Source organism: Scyliorhinus canicula, chromosome 5 (assembly GCF_902713615.1).
Source record: "Scyliorhinus canicula chromosome 5, sScyCan1.1, whole genome shotgun sequence".
Taxonomy (NCBI): Eukaryota; Metazoa; Chordata; class Chondrichthyes; order Carcharhiniformes; family Scyliorhinidae; genus Scyliorhinus; species Scyliorhinus canicula.
This window is the reverse complement of record NC_052150.1, coordinates 52,034,171-52,056,448: the sequence shown is the minus strand read 5'-3', so window position 1 is coordinate 52,056,448 and position 22,278 is coordinate 52,034,171.

Sequence of the window (22,278 nt, the reverse complement as noted above, 5' to 3'; positions counted from 1 at the left end):
CAGATGGGGTTCGTGAAGGGGCGGCAGCTCAACACGAACGTGCGGAGATTGCTGAATGTAATTATGATGCCGGCAGTGGAGGGGGAGGTTGAGATAGTGGTAGCGCTGGACGCGGAGAAGGCATTCGATAAGGTGGAGTGGGAGTACCTGTGGGAGACGTTGGAACGGTTTGGGTTTGGGGAAGGGTTTATTAAGTGGGTGAAGTTGCTCTACTCGGCCCCGACGGCGAGTGTAGTGACAAACGGGAGGAGGTCGGAGTATTTCGGGCTCCACCGAGGGACCAGGCAGGGATGTCCCCTATCCCCCTTACTTTTCGCACTGGCGATTGAACCGTTGGCGATGGCACTGAGGGGTTCAGGGGGGTGGAGAGGACTGACTAGGGGAGGGGAGGAACATCGGGTATCGCTGTATGCGGATGATCTACTGCTGTACGTGGCAGACCCAGAAGGGGGAATGCCGGAGATAATGGAACTATTAGCAGAGTTTGGGGACTTTTCGGGGTACAAACTAAATTTGGGCAAAAGCGAGGTTTTTGTGATACACCCGGGGGACCAGGGAGAGGGAATTGGGAGACTCCCCTTCAAGCGAGCAGGAAAGAGCTTTCGGTACTTAGGGGTGCAGGTGGCAAGGAACTGGGGGGCCCTCCACAAGTTGAACTTTTCCAGGCTGGTGGAACAGATGGAGGAGGAATTTAAGAGGTGGGACATGGTACCGTTGTCGCTGGCGGGGAGGGTGCAGTCAATCAAAATGACGGTCCTCCCAAGGTTCTTGTTTTTATTTCAGTGCTTGCCCATCTTCCTCCCTAGGGCCTTCTTCAAAAAGGTGACGAGTAGCATCATGAGCTACGTGTGGGCGCACGGCACCCTAAGGGTGAGGAGGGTCTTTTTGGAGCGGAGTAGGGGCAGTGGAGGGCTGGCACTACCCAATCTCTCGGGGTATTACTGGGCGGCAAACGTGTCGATGGTGCGCAAGTGGATGATGGAAGGGGAGGGGGCAGCTTGGAAACGAATGGAGAGGGCGTCCTGTGGCAACACAAGCCTAGTAACGGCACCATGGCCGCTCCCCCCCACGGGGTACACCACGAGCCCGGTGGTGGCGGCCACCCTCAAGATATGGGGGCAGTGGAGGCGACACAGGGGGGAAATGGGAGGTCTGTTGGCGGCGCCAATAAGAGGGAACCATAGATTCATCCCGGGGAACATCGACGGGGGATTTCAGAGCTGGTACAGGGTGGGCATACGGCAGCTGAAGGACCTGTTTATAGAGGGGAGGTTTGCGAGCCTGGGAGGGCTGGAGGAGAAGTTTGAGCTCCCCCCGGGAAACATGTTCAGATATTTACAAGTGAAGGCATTTGCTAGGCGGCAGGTGGAGGGGTTCCCCCTGCTCCCCAGTAAGGGGGCGAGTGATAGGGTGCTCTCGGGGGTCTGGGTCGGAGGGGGGAGGATATCGGACATCTACAAGATAATGCAGGAGGCGGAGGAAACATCAGGGGAGGAGCTGAAAGCCAAGTGGGAAGGGGAGCTGGGAGAGCAGATAGAAGACGGGACGTGGGCGGATGCACTGGAGAGGGTCAATTCTTCCTCCTCGTGTGCGAGGCTGAGTCTCATTCAATTTAAGGTGCTGCATAGAGCTCACATGACGGGGACAAGGATGAGCCGGTTCTTTGGGGGTGAGGACAGGTGTGTCAGATGTCTGGGAAGCCCAGCGAACCATGTGCATATGTTCTGGGCATGTCCGGTGCTGGAAGGGTTCTGGAAGGGGGTGGCAAGGACGGTGTCGAAGGTGGTGGGGTCCAGGGTCAAACCAGGATGGGGGCTTGCGATCTTTGGGGTCGGGGTAGAACCGGGGGTACAGGAGGCTAGGGAGGCCGGAATACTGGCCTTTGCGTCCCTAGTGGCTCGACGAAGGATATTAATTCAATGGAAGGACGCGAGGCCTCCAAGCGTTGAAACTTGGATTAACGATATGGCTAGCTATATTCAGCTAGAAAGGATCAAATTTGCCCTGAGAGGGTCGGTACAGGGATTCTCCAGGCGGTGGCAACCTTTCCTTGACTTTTTAGATCAGAGATAGGCGTTCGGGGTCGTGGCAGCAGCAACCCGGGGGGGGGGGGGGGGGGGGGAGGGGAGGGGGGGAGGGGGGGGAGGGGAGGGGGGGAGGGGAGGGGGGGGGGCAGCAATGGTCGTGGGGGGACATGCACGACTGTAACGCGGGCAAGTCTGCTCGCTGCTCATGTCTGAAACTGTAGGTTGCCTTGCTTGTTAAGTTGTTGCTTGGGGGGGGGGGGAGGACTGGTGCGCGCGAGAGGGCGGGCGAGGGAGGGATATTTGCCTAGAGGGATTGTGTTGTAAATAATTTAAAAATTAGTAGGGGTAAATGTCTGTATGGAAACTCTTTCAATAAAAATTATTTTAAAAAAAAAAAGATTGTTGAAAGCACTAGGTAGGTCGAAGAGCTAAAGAAATCTAACGATAGGCAGAAACCCAGGAATGCTAACAACACCTTAACTAGATACAAAAGCCAATGAAGGATACCCTTGAAGGTTCCTGACAGTAAGACTCACTGTGATTCTAATTAAGCTGAGGAAACCAGAAAAGCTAGAGTAAGGGCAAGAGAAACTTAAGAAGTAAAAAAAACAGTAACTGCACCAAAAGTATGCATGTGGAGTCCCTGTAGAGATAACCAGATGCCATAAAAATGCAAGTTATTTCTGCCTTATTGCCTCTGGGCAGAAAGAATATTGATATTACCTCCACAATAAAAGTTTCAACCTTTTTAGTTGGCACGTTGGCTGTTGAAACTCATGATTGTGTGATACAACTCACGGAATATTTTATCTTTGATATTGCATGCAATTTGAGAGTGTCTATTATCAATAGCTATTTAAATGAGATTTGACATTTCAGAATATATGCGGGGCACATGGTAATATTGTGCTGAATAATAATTCTTATAACCGTTGTCAAGTATTTAAAAACAATTTTTTTAATTGGCATTCAGCGAACAAATGTGTGAAATAGGCAGACAGACATTGATTAACCCCTTAACCTACCTCAGCAAAATCAATTCACAAGAAGTCACAACTGCAAATTTAACTTCCTTTAGGTATACTGTTATTACAATTTGCATAAACTTTGGCTGTGTAATATTTTACAACAGTCTTTAAATCTGTTAAAATGTTACGCCAGCACATCAAGATGTTTTCTGTATCTGAGTTAACCAATGAAACCTCTGATTGCAAATTACACACAAACAGCGGAATTAAATTAAATGGTGTAAAAACTAGCACAATGAATGGAAGGTATTCAAAGAGACACTTTCAGCAAGGATTATTGAGAAGTAATAAAGTGTGGCGATCAACAACAAAAATCAAACACTTAAATAAGAAATGAAAAGTTATCACAGCCAGAAAGACATATAGACAGAAAGATAAAGGTGTTGAAATAAACACAGTGCAATATTGGTAATATATGTTCATGTAACATCATTGATCCATTTTAAATAGATAGGTTGATGCACTTATTAAAACAGTGATGCCTGTATTCATTGGACACGATCTAACAGGAGAATTACTAAGTGGGGGAGCGAGCGCAACTTGCCATTTGCTTCCGGAAAGCCTATCCAGCAACACTAACGTCAATTCGGGCCAGTAATGATCCCCCATGGACTTCATGGCGGCAATGGCTATCCCGCCAGCTGATTCATCTGGACCGCGCTGCCCAAGGTGACCTGCAGGGCCCTAAGGGCACTGCCTGGCAGGAGAGAGTGCCGGATGCTAACCAGGAGCCGTCGAACAGGGAGACGATGGTGGTCTCCAGCTCTCCAGAGACCCTCCTCCTACCAATGGCGCATCCCGGGGTCAGCAGTCGGTACAGGGTGGCTTGGTGGGACAAGTGCCACCAACAAAGCGGTCAGGATCCTGCTACCCTTGGCCCTCCAGAGGATGCCCGCCAGGGGCATCAAAGGCCACAGGGTGTGGAAAGCATCAGGCTGCGTCCACGTCTGATATGCATCCTGGGGACACACCTAGACACAGCAGCAGAGCACGGAGGGCTAAGAAGGGTGAGCATCACTGAGTGGGCACTGCGGGGGGAAGGTGGGCTGGCCAGTCATCGGTAGCTAGGGACAGTTAAGGTTTTGATTGTTCACCATTGAAACATGTTACACCTGAGACCCGTGAAGCCTCTGTCACGTGATTCCGCGCTGCACCCTCACCCCTGCTGCCCTCCACTCTCCCCCAGGCCGGTCCCCTGGGGACAGTGGTCCTAGATCTGGGGCCCCCGAGGCACACCATGTGCAGGTGATGAGTATGAGCTTGCCATCATACTCGACCAGGGTCCCAGGTTCGATTCCCGGCTGGGTCACTGTCTGTGTGGAGTCTGCACGTCCTCCCCCTGTGTGCGTGGGTTTCCTCCGGGTGCTCCGGTTTCCTCCCACAGTCCAAAGATGTGCGGGTTAGGTGGATTGGCCATGCTAAATTGCCCGTAGTGTCCTAATAAAAGTAAGGTTAAGGGGGGGGGGGGGGGGGGGGGGGGGGTTGTTGGGTTACGGGTATAGGGTGGATACGTGGGTTTGAGTAGGGTGATCATGGCTCGGCACAACATTGAGGGCCGAAGGGCCTGTTCTGTGCTGTACTGTTCTATGTTCTATGTTCTATCAGCAGAAAGACAACAGTCAGACTATGGCATAGATTGAGAAGCACCAGAGCTTACCTCACAGAGGGTTATCATCACTCTCCTGCCTTGTATATTGACCTGCTCACAGTGCCGACACAGATCCATTACCCTGGGGTGATGTCACGCAGACCTGGATAGATGGAACAGGGTAGTTTGGGGGGGGGGGGGGGGGGGGGGGAATGGGTGGGAAGGGGAGAACGATGGGAGGTTGGGGAGTCGATGGGTGGAAATGGGGGTGGGGATAGGATGATGGACAAAGCCCCATCCTACAAGAAGCGGGCGAGGACGAGGGCCTTCCTGATCCTCCGGGCATGCCGGACCCTCGCGCCGCCTGTCCTCCATTCTCCGGCTGCTCCCACGGGTCCTGCCTGGACTCGTCCTCCAGCCCTTCCTGGTCCGACTCCTGATCGCTGCCATCCTCTGACCAGGCCACATTTCTCTCCCCTGCCACCTCTAGCAGGTCGCCCCGCTGCTGTGCCAGGTTGTGGAAGGCACAGCAGACCACCACAAAACAGGCGACCCTCCAGTGCACATACTGCAGGGCACCACCAAAACGGTCAAGGCTTCAGAACCGCATTTTAAGTAGTCAGTGACAACCTGGGTGGCCACATGGGCCTTGTTATATGTGTCTCTGCATCGATCTCCGGCCTGCATCCTGCCGTCATTAGCCAGGACCTCAGCGGGTACCTCTTATCCTCCAAGAGCCAACCGGTCCCTTGAAGACGCCAGAGATCTCCAACTGCCCCAGGATGTAGCTTCGTGCACACTCCCTGGGAAGCGTGCACACACATGCATGATCTTGAGGTGGTGGTCGCACACAAGTTGAACGTTCAAGGAATGGAACCTATTCCTGTTAATGAAGGGTGCTCCTGGACCACCCAGTGCGCGCAAAGAGAGATGTGTGTTATCACCCCCTAGACGTGGGGCATCCCGGCGATGGCAGGGAATTCTGCTGCTCAGGCAAATTGATGGGCTTGGTCCTGGTCAAAGTTGATACAGGGCATCTGTGATCTCACGGATGCACTTGTGGACTATTGGTTGGGATATGCCACACAAATCCCCACTTGAGCCCTGTAATGATCCTGAGGCGTAAAGTTTCAGGACTGGGGTCACCAGGAGCGGCTATCCTCCTTCCTCCACGTGGTGCCAAGTCTGCAAGGACATGGCACAGGTGCCGCATCGTCCACTTGTTGAGGCAGAGCATCAACTGTTCGAAGGACCAGCAACGCCTGTATCACCCTGGGCCATCACGGGCCTCCTCTTCTGGGTCCCTCTCTGGCCTGATGGGCAGCCAGGTCCTAAGGATGTGGAGTGGAACCCTGCACATGGACTGCCGCCTCAAGCCTCTGTTGACGCTGCTGCCACCGCCTTCTCCGGCACCTGGCCACCTGGACTTCCACCATCAGCGCGAGGGCAGCTGCTGCGGGTTCCACAATATCATCCATACCGTGATATCTGTGAGGAATTGGAAAAGGTGACAGACCAACAACCAGTTGTTGTATTCTGTGATCCCAGCATTGTAATGATACACATAGGTTGTTTAACTGGAACGGTGATCTATTGGCAAAGGTGTGGAAAGGTAACTAACAGATTACTAAACAAAGTTATTTTAATTCTCCTGCAGCTACTCTAAGTGCGACTATCCTGTTGTACATCTTACTATCAACTGGTGGGTCACTCCAGTCACATGATGGATCCCTGACGCCACCTGCTGGCCAGAGGTCAGACCGATAGTTGTGTGCACTAATATGCAACTAGACACATTTATAGAACTAGATACATTTATGTGTGCATGCATATCACCACATCCTCCTTCCTTTGGAGAACCCCGCCGGGCCGGAGAATCTCCAGGGGTGGCGTGAATCCCGCCCCCGCCGGCTGCCGAATTCTCCGGCACCGGGGATTTGGCGGGGGTGGGAATCGTGCCGCGCCGGTTGGCGGCCCTGGTGATTCGCTAGTCCGCAATGGGCCAAGTGGCCGCCCGTTTTCGGCGGGTCCCGCCGGCGTATGATACGACAGGTACTTACCGGCGGGACCTGTCTCTGTGGGTGGCCTCTGGGGTCCTCGGGGGGGGGGGGGCGGAGGGGGATCTGGCCATGGGGGGGTGCCCCCATGGTGGCCTGGCTCGTGATTGGTGCCCACCGATCCGCAGGCGGGCCTGTGCCGTGGGGGCACTCTATTCCTCCGCGCCGGCTGGTGTAACGGTCTCGGAGGTGGGGTCTACGTGCCTCTCGACTAATTGGTGAGCAGTCACATGATTAGTCCCAGCCAATCAGCCGAGAGGCACATGACCAGCCAGAGCCAATGGGAAACCAGTGCTCTGCACCAATGGCAGTGCTCCTATTCATACCACCACATTCACCCCTTGTGGAAAAAGAAGCCGGGGGGGTGTTGTAAGGGGAAGAGAGAGAGAGAGGGGGGGGGGGGGGGCGAGGACTGGTGGTATGAGTAGAGACAATCGAGAAGATGGGGGCTGCCCACTGGCTCGTGGCAAAAGTGAACAAAACCGAATACAGTTGGGTGCAAAAACAATTACAATAGACTCCAATAAAGTCCCATGGTTGCATCAGATGGACACGATCAGCCTGTCGGGTGCCCGTGGTGTTCTGGTGGACTGTCGCAGTGGAGCCGGTGTCGTCGGGCCGGTGGTTGTCCTTGACTCCGGGAGCGTCGGTCGTAGATGTGTCTCCATACCCCGGGCCAGTGGTGGAGACGCTGTGATCGGGGAAGGGGAGGTCTGTGCGTTGGGTCGTGGGGGCGCTGGGGGCGCTGGGGGGAGTTGTTGATGTGGGGGTAGAATGCCGCAAGCCGGCGGGTGTCAGGTCCCGAAGCGAGACCGTACCCTGCCGACCGTCGGGATACTCCACGTACGCATACTGCGGGTTGGCGTGAAGTAACTGGGCTCACTCAACCAACGGGTCGGACTTGTGCACCCGCACATGCTTCTGCAGCAAGATGGGCCTGTGGGTGGCCAGCCAGGTCGGGAGAGGGGATCCTGAGGACGACTTTCTAGGGAAAACAAGAAGACGTTCATGAGGTGTTTGATTAGTGGTAGTACAGAGGAGAGACCGGATTGAATGGAGGGCGTCGGGATGACCTCTTGCCAACGGAGGATAGGGAGATCTCTGAACCATAGGGTCAGCAGGATGGTCTTCCAGATGGTGCCATTCTCCCGCTCGACCTGACCGTTACCCCGGGGGTTATAACTGGTCGTCTTGCTAGAGGCGATGCCCCTGCTGAGCAGGAAGTGATGCAGTTCGTCACTCATAAAGGAGGACCCCCGGTCGCTGTGGATGTACACGGGGTAACCGAACAGGGAGAAGATGGATAGGAGGGCCTTTATGACGGTTGTTGTGGTCATGTCGGGACAGGGAATGGCAAAAGGGAAGTGGGAGTACTCATCAATAACACTCAAGAAATATGTGTTGCGGTTGTTGGAGGGGAGGGGGCCCTTGAAGTCTACACTGAGACGCTCGAAGGCGCGGGACGCCTTGATCAGATGCGCTTGCTCAGGGCGGTAGAAGTGCGGTTTGAACTCTGCGCAGATGTGGCAGTCCTTGGTGACGGTCCTGACTTCCTCAACGGAGTAGGACAGGTTGCGGGTCTTGATAAAGTGGTAAAAACGGGTTACCCCTGGATGGCAGAGGTCCGTGTGGAGGGAGCGGAGGCGGTCAATCTGCGCACTGGCGCAGGTACCACGGGATAGGGCACCGGGAGGCTCATTGAGCTTCCCAGGACGATACAAGATATCATAGTTGTACGTGGACAACTCGATCCGCCACCGCAAGATCTTGTCGTTCTTGATCTTGCCCCTCTGTGTATTATCGAACATGAAAGCTACTGACCGTTGGTCTGTGAGGAGGGTAAACTTCCAACCGGCCAGATAGTGCCTCCAGTGTCGCGCAGCTTCAACTATGGCCTGTGCCTCCTTTTCCACCGAGGAGTGGCGGATTTCAGAAGAATGGAGGGTCCGGGAGAAGAAGGCCACGGGTCTGCCCGCTTGGTTCAGGGTGGCCACCAGAGCTACATCGGACGCGGCGCTCTCCACCTGGAATGGGAGGGACTCGTCAATAGCATGCATCGTGGCCTTTGCGATATCCGCTTTGATGCGGTTAAAGGCCTGGCGGGCCTCCATCGACAGGGGAAAGGAGGTGGACTGGATGAGGGGGTGGGCTTTGTCGGCGTAGTTGGGGACCCACTGGGCGTAATAGGAGAAGAAACCCAGGCAGCGTTTGAGGGATTTGAGGGTGTTGGGGAGAGGGAGTTCCATTAGGGGGCGCATGCGTTCGGGATCGGGGCCTATCACTCCGTTACGCACTACGTAGCCAAGGATGGCTAGACGGTCGGTGCTAACACGCACTTATCCTTATTGTAGGTTAAATTAAGGAGTTTCGCGGTTCGGAGGAATTTTTGAAGGTTGATGTCATGGTCCTGCTGGTCGTGGCCGCAGATGGTGACGTTATCGAGATATGGGAAGGTAGCCCGTAAACCGCGCTTGTCGACCATTCGGTCCATCTCCCGTTGGAAGACCGAGACCCCATTTGTGACACCGAATGGAACCCTGAGGAAGTGGTAGAGGCGCCCATCTGCCTCAAACGCGGTGTACTTGCCGTCATTCGCGTGGATGGGGAGCTGGTGGTAGGCAGACTTAAGGTCCACCGTAGAAAAAACTTTGTATTTCGCGATCCTGTTAACCAGGAAATACGGGGGAGAGGGTATGCGTCCAGCTGTGTAAACCTGTTGATGGTCTGACTGTAATCAATGACCATCTGGTTTTTCTCCCCAGTCCTGACTACCAGCACTTGGGCTCGCCAGGGACTGTTGTTGGCCTCGATGACTCCTTCCTTAATGAGCCTCTGGACCTCGGACCCGATGAAGGTCCGGTCCTGGGCACTGTATCGTCTGCTCCGAGTGGCGACAGGTTTACAATCTGGGGTGAGATTAGCAAACAAGGAAGGGGGGTCCACTTTGAGGGACGCGAAGCTGCAGACAGTAAGGGGGGGAATAGTCCCACCGAATTGGAAGGTCAAGCTCTGCAGGTTGCACTGGAAATCCAGGCCCAAGAGTGCCGGAGCGCATAGACAGGGGAGAATGAGGAGTTTGTAGTTTTTGAAAACCCTCCCCTGGACCGTGAGGATATTGAGATACGGGAAGGTAGCCCGTAAACCGTATCTGTCGACCATTCGGTCCATCTCCCGTTGGAAGACCGAGACCCCATTTGTGACACCGAATGGAACCCTGAGGAAGTGGTGGAGGCGCCCATCTGCCTCAAACGCGGTGTACTTGCGGTCACTCGCGCGGAGTGCTCCAGCACCCGGTGATCTGGATGGAGTGCGAACCCAAGGCTAACTCGATCTTATGTTTGACTGGGTGGATGGGGAGCGCGCAGCGTCGTACCGTGTTGGGGGGGACGAAACTTTCCGTGCTCCCGGAGTCCAGTAGGCATTTTGTCTCATGCCCGTTGTTGTCTTGGCGAGCGTGCGTGGTAGCGACTGGTCGAGCGTGATGGAAGCAAGTCGTGGCGAGATTTCCAGATCATCCTCGGTGGCAGGGTAATCGCTGGCAGGGCCTTCCGTGTTGGCCCAAGGTGGCGGCGCCCTGGACCCTCATGTGGAGTCGGGGCCCCAAGATGGCGGCGCCCAGGACCCTCATGTGGAGTCGGGGCCCCACGATGGCGGCGCCCAGGACCCGCACGTGGTGTCGGAGCCCCAAAATGGCGGCACACGAGGCCCACACGCGGCGTCCAGGGTCCAAGGTGGCTGCGCCCGTGGGACCCTCGTGGCGGCAAGGGGCAGGGTCAGCGGCGTCTGCGGGCCGGTCATGGCACCTGGGAGCGGGGGTAGGGAGGACCGTGGGCCTGTTGCCGGGGCCGGGAGGCGGGCCGGAGAGGTCGTTACGCGGCGCTGGGCCCTGGGCCCTGGGAGGGCCCGGGGGGGGGGGGGATCCGCGGTCGCTGCGCAGAATAGCAGCGACCGACTTGGTCTGGCAGACCACAACGTAATCGCCCTTCTTTCCACAGCTCTTACACAGAGCGGAGAGGGCCGGGCAGCGCGGGCGGGGGTGTTTTGAGAGGCCGCAAAAATAGCAGCGGGGCCCCGCTAGCTTGTCGGAGCGTCCCACACCGCAGGCCTGGGGGGGGGGGGGGGGGGTCGGTGTCAGCGGAGGACGGAGGGTGGCGCGTGCCATGAAGTCCAAGGGGTTGCCACGCGGCCGGGGGCGTATGCGCGAGCGTTCAGGTCGGCGACCTCCAGGGAGCTTGCGAGGGTCCGTGCCTCAGCTAGGCTGAGGGCGTTCTTCTCCAGTAATCGCTGGCGGATAGAGGAGGATTGCATGCCGGCAACGTAAGTGTCTCTGATTAAAAGTTCCATGTGCTCGGTCACCGAAACTTGGGGACAGGCTCAATTTCTCCCCAGAGCCGTGAGGGCCTGGTAAAACTCGTCGAGGGACTCACCAGGGAACTGTTGTCTAGTAGTCAGGAGATGCCATGCATATATTTCGTTGACCGGCCGGAGAAAGTGTCCTCTCAGGAGATCCATAGCCGCATCATAATCGTGTTCGTCCTCAATCATTGAGTATACCGCCATGCCCACGCACGAGTGGAGGATATAGAGTTTCTGCTCCTTGGTGGGCTGGCTGGCTGCAGTCGTCAGGTAACTGTTGAAACACGCCAGCCAATGTTTAAAGGTTGCAGGCGCATTCGAAGCATGCGGGCTGATACGGAGGCAGCCAGGCTTGATGCGTAGCTCCATTTCAAAATTCTAGCTGATTAAATTGATGTACCATCAATTGGACGCGAGGCACGATGAAGGTCCAAACTTAGGATTTAATCAGCTAGATGTTAGCCCGGTGGTCGACTACAGTGAAAGGCCGACCGCCGGGAACTCTGGGTACTTATACCCCGCCTCCGGGGCGGGGTCTACTTGCCTCTCGACCAATTGGTGAACAGTCACATGACTAATCCCAGCCAATCAGCCGAGAGGCTCATGATCAGCCAGAGCCAATGGGAAACCAGTGCTCTGCACCAATGGCAGTGCTCCCATTCATACCACCACAACTTTTAGTAAGGCTCTTTGTTTCCTTCGCAGGATTAAACCATCCTCAGTAAGCACCAGAAATGACTGTGAATCTACCTGTTGCTAAACCTTTGCCAGTTGTAATCATCCATTGCCATTGGCATACTCAAGTCTGATGAATCACTTGGATGCAGTGGCTGGAGCTTTCTTGTGGATTTATCAGAGACCTCTTTCTGCCTCCTTTGTTTCGCTGCAGTCATTGATTTACTGGGGGAGCCACTGTGGAAGCCCGGATCGTCCGAAGCTGTCTAGTCATGAGCAGCTGTGCTGGCGACAGTCCATTGACAAGTGACGCCCGGCTATCAATGGCCTTCTTTAGCAGTTGCTTCACGAGGTGCACACCCTTTCGCGCCTTCCTGTTCGACTGGGCAGATAGAGGACTAGAGGTGATGTGCCTAAAATAATAGTGACGGGCAAATTCAGACCATTCATGATTTTTGAAACAAGGCCCATTGTCCGACATGCCGATATTTGGTACACCATGCTGGGCAAAAATCGTTCCCCGCACACACCATCCCAACCAACAAGATGGCAGTAAGATGCGCGGCCCCACGTTTGCGGACGTAGAGATTGAGACTTTCCTGGACATCGTGTAGGAGAGGCGGATGACCCTGGACCACGGCCTGGAAAGGAGTCTGTCAGCCGCCGCTATTCGTTGTGCCTAGGCGCAGATGGCAAAGGTAGTGAGCGCCATGGGCAACTCCGTCCGACCGGCTAGCAGTGCCGAAAAAACTACACAACCTCCTCAGGGCGGCCAGCGTGAGTAGGCAGCAATGAGCCCCTGCCATTAACCCCCGTCCCACACACCTGTAACCCGATCCCCCCCCCCCCCCCCCAACTCCCATCTGGAGGGCAGGTGAACCCCCGCCATTCACCACATTGCCGGCACCCATACCTGCCGCCATGGCCAGGTGCTCAGGTCACTGAGATCACCAGCCACCCACCCCCTGAGCTGCATGAGTCGGACTGTCTAACACTGTTGTTTTCTGTTCCCCCCCCCCCCTCCCCCCCCTCCCCCCCCCACCCCCGTCCACAACCGCCCCTAACCATGGCAGAGCAGAGGGATCTGGACGTGGGCGGAGGCCCGGAGAAAGGAACGTCGCCAGGGAGGATGTTCGGCCGCAGGCTAGGAAGTGAGACCCAGGAAGTGAGTTGCGGTTCTCCATGATACGTGTGTCAACCCCCCTCCAACACCACCCCACACCACCCTCGCCACCGCACTACCCTCACCACCACCCTCACCACCGAACTACCCTCACCACCACCCTCGCCACCGCACTACCCTCACCACCACCCTCGCCACCGCACTACCCTCACCACCACCCTCGTCACCGCACTACCCTCACCACCACCCTCGCCACCGCACTACCCTCACCACCACCCTCGTCACCGCACTACCCTCACCACCACCCTCGCCACCGCACTACCCTCACCACCACCCTCGCCACCGCACTACCCTCACCACCACCCTCGCCACCGCACTACCCTCACCACCACCCTCGCCACCGCACTACCCTCACCACCACCCTCGCCACCGCACTACCCTCACCACCACCCTCACCACCGCACTACCCTCACCACCACCCTCGCCACCGCACTACCCTGACCACCACCCTCGCCACCGCACTACCCTCACCACCACCCTCACCCCCACAACACCTCACCCTACCCTCACATTGACACAACACTCAGCCCCACGCTCACCCCCACACAACCCTCACCCCCCCTCCAACACCACTCCCACACCACCCTCGCCACCGCACTACCCCCACACCACCCTCGCCACCGCACTACCCTCACCACCACCCTCGCCACCGAACTACCCTCACCACCACCCTCGCCACCGCACTACCCTCACCACCACCCTCACCCCCACAACACCTTACCCTACCCTCACCCCCACAACACCTTACCCTACCCTCACCCCCACAACACCTCACCTTATCCTCACCTCGACACAACCCTCACCCCCACACCACCTTCACCCCCACACCACTCCCACCCTCATCACCCCCCACCCACAAGCTCACACCCCGCCACCCCCGGCCCGTCTAATCATGCATCTTGCAGGAGCAGCTGGAGGTGAAGTGGGTCCATCCGGTGTCCCCATCCCCCAGCCAGTGCCACAGCCAGAGCAAACCCCCCCCCCCCCCCGACCCCCCCACCACCACCACCACCACCACTCATGAGCCGAGCAGCGTCGCAGAGAGAAGCTCTCCGCCCGAGACTCAGGAGACCCCGGAGCTCAAGTCGGAGGATGACGTTCCGTCACAGCGTCTCCAACAGCATCCACCATCCCAGAGACACTCACCTCGGTTGGGCACTTTAGTGAAGAGGCTCCTGAGACACTATCTGGTGCGCACCACACAGCTGCTCCGGTACAGCAGGTGAACTTAGGAACACCCTAGGGGGCGGACATCGGAGGACAGGCTGACCCGAGGAAATAGACACTGTACAGATGGGTTAATGGCTTCTGGAACGGACAGTCCCATCGATTGTGGAGATGCAGTCGCCGAGCCAGGGACTACATGAGGTGTTGTCGGGGAGCATCCAGCACCTGCAGGCGCAGGTGGAGGAGTCCAACTGCGTACAAGAGCAGGAGGTGGTGCAGACAATGCATGCCAGCCAGGCCAACACCACACGGGTGGAATCCACGGTGGAGGTATCGGGGGTGGGGGTTGCGGCTATGGATCAGCATGTCCAAGGCCTGGGGCATTCTGTGTAGGAACTGGCCAAGGCCCATGACAGTGTTGCCGCCTCACAGGCAGCCCTGTCCCAGAGCCACCTGGAAATCGCAGCGGCGCTCCTGAGCGTGGCCCAGTAACAGCAGACCATGGCTCGGAACATCGACGGCATTGCCCAGGCGCTGGCCAACATGGCACAGATGCGGAGGGAGGTGTCCCAGTCCCAGTGGGAGATGGAGCAGTCACTGGCTGATGTGACACAAACCCAGAAGGTGGTGGCAGAGTCACAGGGTGATGTGGTGCAGTCCCAGACGGAGATGATCCACTCCCTGTGCTCCGTGGCCACCAGCATGCAGACCCTGGCCGAGACCAGAGCGGGCCTCCAGGACTGACAGCGCCAGGTAGCGGGGGAGCCTCAGGGGATAGCTCTGCTTGTACCTGCGCCCCAGGCGCCAGAACTCCTCAGCACCTGAGCCTCCCCACCTCCTGTCCCTTGTGCATCTGAAGAACAGCGGGCAGAACAGGACAGCACCACATCACCTGGGACACTCGGGCAGCAGCAGGGCCCATCCAGGCTTGGTCGCCCCAAAGACACCAAACAACGGGGAGCCAAGTTACAGAGCAGGAATCACAGCAGGCCGCCTCCACTCATGATCTACCGTCTGGGGAACCACCTAGATGTAGTGTTAGGGCTCGTAAGGCCAGAAAGGGAGACACTAGTTATGTTGGCACAGGTGCAGGACACAGTTTAGTTATAGGGGCGAGGGTACAAATCTGTATATACGTTAAACACATTAAACACTTGTAAGCACTGTTACAACCTGCCTCGGTGTTCTGTCAGATGGGTGTGAGGGGTGGGCTGGTCTGGGCTGGCCAGAGAGGGGTTGTGGAGGAGGGACTGGGTGGACGTTGTGGGTGGCCTGGGCTCCCCACCCTCCCAACCCCCCGAACGTCCCCACCTCCGCCACCCCAGGGAATCAATGGCACCGTGTGATGGAATGGCCAGGCTGCATGCAGAGATCATCCAGGTGGACGGTGGGAAGTGCTACCGTGGGCAGGAGTCAGACCTCGTCATATGTGCGGAGCACCAGAGCTCATTGCAGAGCGGGTTGTCATCATCCTCCATCCCATGGACCAGACCCACTGTTAGTGCCAACCCAGGGACCACGCCCTGAAGTGCAGCAGGCATGTATCACAGAGGGAGTTGCAGGCGGTGGTTAGCTGCGGGGGGAAAGGGAGTGTGTGTGGGGTGTCATGTCCATGCCTCTGGCCAGGCCCCCCACCCAGTTGGTGAGCCGGAGGCGATCGGAGCGCCCATGCGGGGTGGCCCTGGCGCACAAATCATGCAGCCTCCCCTACCTGCCTGGGCTCCATGTCCTACCCATCCTCGCCCAATCCAACATCCTCCTCATCAGATGAGGCCTGGTGTTCATCCTCCTCCTCAAGCACGATGCCCCTCTGCTGCGCGATGTTATGGAGGATGCAGCAGGCTGCCATGATGCGGGCGACTCTCTCAGCGCCATACTGGAGGGCCCCCCCCCCCGAGCAGGCCAGGTACCTGAACTGCATCTTCAGTAGGTCGATGCACCCCAGGTCGCTGTATGGGCAACGTTGTAGCGGATCTCGGCGCGGTCTGTGGCCTCCGGATAGGTGTCATTAACCACGACCGTAGTGGATAACCCTTGTCACCCAGGAGCCAGTCTCCGAGCCCGGCATCCTGGTGAGCTCGGTCCACATTGAAGTAGATGTATTGTGCCGCCTGGACAAATCGGGCCTCTGTGATGCCCTGGATGCACCTGTGCACTGAGCTCTGTGAGATCCCGGACAGGTTCCCACTCGGCGCCTGGAAGGAACCTATGGCATTAACGTTGAGGGCGACCATCACCTTGATGGCCACCAGGAGTGTGTGTCCTCCCCCATACCCCCCCATGATCTGGCAGATAGGTCACACAGTCTCCCTGCTCAGCCGGAGTCTTCGACGGCATGCCCAGTCCGGCAGGTCCTCCAATGACCAGCACTGCTGCTACACACGAGGCCTCCTCCTCGGTCTGTTGGGCGGCCGGCTCTCCATCCAGGGCAGCTGCCTCTTGTCTCTCTGCAACATGCTCTGCTGCTGCACACTCTGCTGCTGCAGCTTCCTCCTCCTCCTCGAGCAGCTCCAGCTCGTACAGCTGCAGTGCATCCCCCAGGGCTGCGGCGACTAGCAGGAAGTCCACCATTGCTGGTTGTATTCCAATATCCATTGTCTGCAGGGGGTGAAAGGCCAACATGTTGACATGGTGCCCAACCAGGTTCAATGGGCTACATGGTGGCCCATGTTGGCACTGCGGGCTCACCCCCCATCACCGCACCCCTGACCCCATCATTACCCGACACTGAAGGGGGCCTCTGGCCCTGGCGACCGCCCCCACCCAGCACCCCCGTGGGGGCTACAGTGGACATTGCCCTTAGGTGGGCTGCCTGATACCCTGCCATCGGGTGGCAGCCAGGTTGGGGGGGGGGGGGGTTATGGCAGAAGTGGGGTACAGGGGTGAGGCTACCCAAACGACCCGTGTCACTCTGCAGAACCAGAGGGCAAGGTGGATGGTCAGTGGAGTGTGCAGCAAGATGGGCTGCCTTGCGGGCCACGTCAATGGCTGTCTTTGACTGGACACCACCCCAGTTGCATGGCTGGTCACCCGGGTCACATGGCCTGTTCCCCCATCATCCCCCACAACCTGGCTGCACCCCCCACCCCAGCCAGCCCGGACAGTGTCTGGCCCGGCAGCCCACAGTCGGGCCTCTGTGTCCTACCTCCTCTCTCTCTCCCTCCAGCGGAGAATCGCGAAGGTCCCGGAGAATATCGGGTTTACTGTACCAGACCGCATTGATGCCGCTGTCGAGAATTGCGATTTGGCGTCAAATTGGCGGCCGCGCCATTTTGGTGTTGGAACCGATTCGGGTTTCGCGTCAGCCAACGGTGAATCGAGCCATAGCTGTCTCGCTCTAATATGCAGATTTGCCAAAAAGTGATCTCAACCACAATTGGCGGGATTTGCATTGCAATGTCTCACAAGATCGCTTTGGATCTCGTGTTGCGAGCCGGGTAGACCCCGGCTCGTAGATCCCGGAAGCAGGGTCTCCCAGCTTTTATCGGCCACGCTGCAACACGCCGAGCTGCTTATTGGGTGCAGCGTGCTCATTGGATCACACCCAAAGTGTCAGGTTCAGTCTCCCCAGATAAACAGACAGGCTTCCTGACAAGATCCTTCCATACTTTGCAAATGTTTGGAAGGGTGGGGCCATTAACACACTGGCAAGCCTGGCTTCAAAGAGGTTGGGGTGTCATTTTTATTCAACTAAGGACCTCTTACCATGGACATCGGGACCCCACTATCAATGATCACCACTTCAACCACACTTCCCAGCACCGTTGGCATCAACCCCCCTCCCACCCTCCCTGCAAGGATCGCAGGCATCGGGGCCTTCCGAATGGGTCTCTCTCTAGGCCCTGCCCCATTCAGGCCCTGCCCCATTCTCAGGCCCTACCCCTCAGGACCCGCCCCATGTTTGCACTGCCAGGTTGGCACTGCCAGGTGCCTGCCATGTCAACAAATGGCCTCTGAGTAGTGATTTCCACTGGCACCACGTCAGGCCGTCAGGCAGGAGCATTGCACATCCCTGGAAGATTCACTGTTAAACCGACTTTGAATATTATAATCCATTTAAATGAATGGTAATCAGGTTCACACTCTTACTGTATTTCTGCTGCAGCAATATTGAGAGGCTGATGTAGCAAATTCTTCCAAAGCAATACAACTGTAACTTCATTTTCTTTGGACATTGCACCTCACGGCTAAAGGGACAGGCAGTATAGAAATTACGCACAAGTTTAATCAGTATAAGTCTGGGGCGGGATTCTCCGACCCACTGCGCCACAATCGCGACTGGTGCAGGGGCGGAGAATAGCCGTTCATGCCGGAAATCTGGCGCAACGGCGCTTCCACGATTCTCCGCGGACCTGCAATGCGCGCGCGGGCGATGCGGCGCCAGTCAGGGGCAGTTGAAAGCATCCCATGCGGCGATTCTTGGCGCTCGACGGGCCGAAGCCCACCGAGTTCTGCTGAGTCCCGCCGGCGTCCTTCACATGTGGTCCCTCAGCGTTCTGGCTGCGGGGTCCCACCCTGCACCGTCCTGGTGGGGACGGAGGGAGCCGGCTCCGGGGGAGGCCTCCCAGGTGGCCAGGCTCGCGATCGGGGGCTACCGATCGGTGGCCGCGCACATTCCGGGGGGGGGCCTATGTTCCTCCGCGCCAGGGCCCTGTTGGGCTCCGGCCATGTTGCGCGGGGGCCGGCGGGAAGGCGGCCGCCGCACGCATGCACAGACCTGCGGCCGGCCGCACGGGCGTAACTGCAGGGCCCCGCCAGCAGCCGGAGGGACGGGACGCATGCTGGGGCCCTGCTAGCCCCCTTGAAAACGGACTCACCCCGAATCTTCGAGGAAAAAGTCCGGAGTGATTCCCGTTTTCCAGCAGGCGTGGGGACTTAGTCCCCAGAGGGGAGAAATCCTGCCCCTGACGTCAGTCAGTCATTCCTTGAACATTGCAAACTGTTTGGCGCCTGGCATGAATTCTGTTTTAGGCCTCTCCCGAGACAATTCTCCTGACATTACCTGATTTGCGCTGGGCACGATGTGGCCGGAGAATTGCCCCCATATTTCCTGCTTCCCATTTCAGTGATTTGGAATGTGAGTCATGTCTTTTGATTGGCATTTCAACCCGCTCAGAATGACACCCGGCTTGAATTAAATCCACCAACATATATACTGATACCAATCTGTAGATGAACACTTCTGCTAGCAATTAAACAATTCTCATCAAAACCTCATCCTACCACTTATCCAAAAATTATGATGGGTAAATGGGGCATGGTTCTGTTGTATTAATGATACTCCTGCCATGGGGATTGTGGGAACATTTGCTTTCTTGTTTCAGCAAATGTGCATTCTGTGCTCAGGTGGAAATGTGGGTGCAGCTAACAGTCCTCGGCATTGAGGAAAGGGCATATAATACTTATTTTGTTCTGTACTTCTGTTGCAGCAACATTGAGAGGCTGATGTCGCTAATTCTTCCAGAGCAATATCGCTGTGACTTAATTTTCTTTGGACATTGTTGCTCACGGCTTAAGGCGCTGGCAGCATAGAAATTATGCGCAGGGTTAATTAGTATAAGTCTGACATCGCCAAATCCTCATGTAACTTCAACTCACATCAGGTTAGTGTGTTAAATACAACATTCACAAAGAATGTGTTAGCCCAATTAACAAGCCTTAATGTGGCATTTGTAAATCCTTAAAGGGTATCTATCTCAAATCCAAGATAGCTTAAGAACAGAAGATCCATCAAATGTGAAACTAATAAAACAACCAGGGTCCCAGGTTTGATTGTCCGCTTGGGTCATTGTCTGTGCGGAGTCTGCATGTTCTTCCCGTGTCTGCTTGGGTTTCCTCCGGGTGCTCTGGCTTCTTCCCACAAGCCCCGAAAGACGTGCTGTCAGGTGAATTGGACATTCTAGGCAGGATTCTCCGATCGGCCAGACAATCAACGTTCGTGCCAAAATCGGGGCGGCGCCGCTTTTCGATGTTCCGCCCCCTCCAAAGCAGCGTACTCTATTATCTACGTTACTTTAGTATCAACGGCCTTAGGACGTTGCCGGTGGCCCTCCCCCAGATGCTCCGCCCCGACCTTCCGAGTTCCCGTGGCATGGGTCTCTCATGCTATTATTTGTCGATAACTTGCCATGGCGGCTGCAGATTCAGTCCAGCGCTGCCACAGTCAGAGGAGAGCCGATCCACAAGCAGAGAGGACTTTGGCAGGGCCGGGGGCACTGTTGAGGGGTGGTCCGAAGGTCGCGAGCCGGCCAAAGGGGAGTCCACTATTTGGCAGGCCGGGTCTGCACGCAACTGGTTTCATGTTGCAAGGCGCTGCCTCTGCAGGCAATTCTCCAGCCGTATCGGTAGCTAAAACCGGGTGCTCTACACTGCCTGCCTACTAGCTCCCCACCAAACGGAGGATCGGTGGCCGTTTTGCACCAAAGTTTCAGTCGTAAAGCTGAGGAATGCCATGCCAGCGTCAGGACATAGCCTGAAAGTTGGAGAATCCAACCCTCTGAATTATCCCTCTGTGTACCCGAACAGGCGTCTGAGTGTGGCGACTATGGGATTTTCACAGTAACTTCACTTCACTGTAGTGTTAATGTAAGTGTACTTGTGACAATAATAAAGATTATTATTACTAATATTAAATAAAAGCCCTGCATAGCGTAGAGACTGACACGAATGACACTTGAAAACTAATATTTCCCGAATGACGGTGCAGAAATGACTCGCTGCTTGCGCAAAATAATGTCTCGCATCCACAAAAGAAGTTGATGCAAATTCTTGTCTCAACCTAAGTACGTTCTGTCGAAAAATATAACTCCTGTTGCAATCACGTCATGTGGCTTTGGTGCAAATAATTTCTGAAGTTAATCTGTGCAATAATGGCTATTGAGCATCAATGGCATCATTTTATTATTTAAATATCTCCTATTTCCAACTGGATTCACTGTGGTTAATGCAGATGTAGGTTGTCTAACATTTTGTTGCCCTTTAACTTAGGGGCAGCATGGTAGCATAGTGGTTAGCATCAATGCTTCACAGCTCCAGGGTCCCAGGTTCGGTTCCCAGCTAGGTCACTGTCTGTGCGGAGTCTGCACGTCCTCCCCGTGTGTGCGTGGGTTTCCTCCGGGTGCTCCGGTTTCCTCCCACAATCCAAAGATGGGCGGGTTAGGTGGATTGGCCATGCTAAATTGCCCGTAGTGTCCTAAAAAGTAAGGTTAAGGGTAAGTTGTTGGGTTGCGGGTATAGGGTGGATATGTGAGTTTGAGTAGGGTGATCATTGCTCGGCACAACATCGAGGGCCGAAGGGCCTGTTCTGTGCTGTACTGTTCTAAATCTAAACTTTTTAAAGCAGCAAATGAACATTGTTTATTTGTGCAAGGTTCAAACCGATTACATTTATTGTCATTGTACAATAATTAAGATACTGGAGCAAATATTATGGCACAGAAGCAATTAATGTATAAATGACTGTAGATACACTATTCCAAACAAATAATGTTGTGATTTCTTCTTACCCCAAGTGACAGAGGATGATAACCAATCATTTTTCATTGTTTTTAATTTTGCTTTATCCTATTTCCCCTGTCAGTTACAAGAGCACAGGTCTATTCAACTCTAATGATTAAAGTGCCCTTTCAATGCAGCTCAAAGCAAGTCTGTGTAGTGTGCCAAGAAATGGCAGCACAGATAACAGAAAGGAGATATAGTCATTCGCCAAGTGCTTCAACTTAAAGTGAAAGTAATTATTCACAAAATGGTACGGTTAAATATTGTGCTTTGTAGACTTGAAACATGATGAAAGTGGTCCACATTTAAGTTGCTGTTATTACAAGAGAAATTCGACTAAATGAAATGTCATTCGTGTTAATTAATAGTGAATGATTAAGCGAACGGTGGAATGGTAGAATCAGTTCCAAAAATAGCAACCATTCCATTACTGAAGCAATTGAGTGCAATGACTCAGAACAACCAAAATGATGGCATTAACTTGCAAAGTTAATGGTTTGTCTACCGATCAAAGTCATTGAATAAAATTAACCTTCAAAGGCAACATTAATTTATCTGACATATAAATAGAAAATGCTGTCAGAACTCATCAAGTCAGGTAGCGTTTGTGGATGCAGAAATAGAGAAGGAGGATTGCTGGCAGGCAGGGGGGAAATTTTATCCGGGAACAGTGAATTGGGTTTGGGAGTGGGTGGCTGGT